This window comes from Pan troglodytes, chromosome 5 (assembly GCF_028858775.2).
Source record: "Pan troglodytes isolate AG18354 chromosome 5, NHGRI_mPanTro3-v2.0_pri, whole genome shotgun sequence".
Taxonomy (NCBI): Eukaryota; Metazoa; Chordata; class Mammalia; order Primates; family Hominidae; genus Pan; species Pan troglodytes.
The window spans coordinates 114,393,229-114,395,815 of NC_072403.2; the positions used below are offsets into that span (position 1 = coordinate 114,393,229).

The 2,587-nt window shown below is 35.3% G+C and overlaps 1 pseudogene; it reads right to left on the bottom strand.

Moving 5' to 3' along the window:
* Window positions 1-339: 339 nt before the first annotated feature.
* LOC107975010 (TAR DNA-binding protein 43-like) lies at window positions 340-1,429 on the bottom strand (annotated as a pseudogene).
* Window positions 1,430-2,587: the final 1,158 nt, after the last annotated feature.

A 2,587-nucleotide genomic window follows, 5' to 3' on the forward strand; every position in this document is an offset into this window, starting at 1 on the left:
TCCAAAAGAGATTTTCTTAAGGAAAAAAAATTCATATGATGGGGTTTAAATTAAAACAAGAAGAAAAGAATATAGTTTAATCAATGGTTTCCATTTTGAATGAGGACAGAATTGACATGTCCAGGGATAAAATGTTATAGAGGAATCCTTTTGATATCAATTATATACTATTTATTTGTCAAGTTAGGCTAACACATTTCACTTTCAATCACTCAATATTTCAACCCTTTATGTAACAAAATTTATAAAATCCCATTAGCTATTCCTCTTTTTTTAAAGAAAAATGTTAAAAATACTGCTGAATATACTCCACATGTGACAAACCAATTTTGAAAGTTCTTAGTACATATGTATTTTATGTACACTTACCATGAGTTTAGAAAAATTTGTAATTTCACCATTTGATTCCAACCAACCATAACCCCCGAGTCTGTATTTTCCAGCCAGAAGACTTAGAATCCATACTTGAGCTAAAGTCTCAGTTAAAACCACTGCCTGACCCTGCAGTTCATTCCATCCTCCATGTTCTACCTTGATTGTTTCTCAGGTCTGCTCCACTCCCACTACAGTTACCAAATCCGCTCTGATTCCCAAAGCTACCTGGAAACCACCAAATCTTCCACCTTTTTCTGTCTATTGCTATTGTGCTTACACTTGCACTGGATATATGTATGCTGATTCCCTTAATAATCAAGTCCTCTCCACAAAGAGACTGGGCAAGCTAATCATCTGCAATGTAAGAAAGGCAAAGTCCCTGAATGGTTTGGAAATGAAGACATCTATCACTTCTCTGCAATGACCAAAGAACTGCTGCAGCTTATCAGAATTCATAATCTCTGTACAACACCCCACAAACATCTTTTTGCTTCTCAAAGTCTCATTCAGTGTTTGCTTTAGAGTTAGGAACTGTACAGTCACACCATCATCTATCTGTCTTATGTTGCTGTGACATTCTTTCACCTGGGTTTCATATTTTATAAAATAAACAAAGCCAAACCCCTTTGAATAGCCAGTTCTAACATCCTTCTTGACCTGAACCATAAGAATTTCTCCAAAGGTACTGAAATATTCTTTCAGATCCTGTTCAGTTGTTTTCCATGGGAGACCCAACACTGCTAAAGCAGATGTTTTCTGGACTGCTCTTTTCACTTTTATGGCTAATGAAGTATCTGTCTTTTCCCTTTTTCTGTAGTTATCTACAGAATAGTTGACAACATACACCAAATTTCCCCAGCCAGCACTGGGGGCATGCAGAATTCCTTCTACCAGCAGACACTCCTAATACCTGAGACACTGGAATCCTGTAGGGGAGCCCACATGCCCCTGGAAACTGGACTGTAACCATGGGCAGCAGCACTGTTCTATCATCTTCTGATGGTATTTCAATGGGCTCATAATTCTTGTCTCTAGTTACCTGAATACATGCAGATATTTTTTATTTTTCTGCTAGGCCACTGCTAGGAAGCCCAGTAGGGCCACTGAGGCAGCTACAGATCCAACAGCAGCCCAGCTACTTCTTCTTTCTCACAAAATTTTGAACCATATTCTCTCCTGGCCTTCCTTGCCAACCCATGCTCATATACCTCAGAAGCATACCATATGGAATCTTCTGGTTCCGACTTTTTTAACCAAGCCTAAAATCTGGAATATTCATTCATGTTATGAAGAGTATCAAAAATTTGTATCTTTTAGCAAATAAAATAGTCATTTGTCTGAATCTACCACATATTTTCATCTCTTCTCATGCTGTATAATGTCATATTTATTTGGATAAATTACATTCAAAGACATATTTTGAGTTCAGTGTAACATTTTACTACTAAAGAATATCCCAGTAAACACCTTGAAATGAATACAGTTGTGTAAAGCTTCTCTTAAAAGAATGGTGGTATATAAACTATTCACAAAGTAATAGATTATTTTATTCTTGAAACAAACTCTTGTACTTAACACTGTATTCTTTAATGTTATATTTTATTCACAGTGTGACTTCATATTAAGAATTTCTCTACTCAAATTAAGAGGGAAATTAATTTATGCTATTATTAAAATGCATCAATATTTTATTTTGTTAAAGGGAAATTCACTAACATTAACAGCCAAAGCAGGTGAATTATTCCATGATTGACACATTTTTGTACTAATCAGATTATCATTGGGTCATTCAGCACCTCTCACTTTCAAGGTTACCTTCAGACTTCCATTAAGGCACCTGATGAATTTCATACTGAGAATACTTTGGCTAGTTTTATCAGAAAAAAATATTAAACTGTGTACTCTTATTTGTTCAATTTTTCACTCATTTGCTTATCAGTTCTCTGCATATTGCCTCACACAATTTGATGCAAAATTGCGAAGTGGTGAGTTGTGCTTCTCTGTCTTTTAATGTCTGCTTAAATCCTTTTAAAGGGATTTGGTTACTATCTTCACTGAATTATTTCTGCTAAAATCATACTTTCAGTTTGCTAAATAGGACTTTTTCTACTTGTATTTTTCTCTCTGTGTGCGTATGCGTGTGTGAGTGTGTGTGTGTGTGTGTATGTGTGTGTTTAGGTAAATCATATTCAATAATTTATATTTAGTCTTC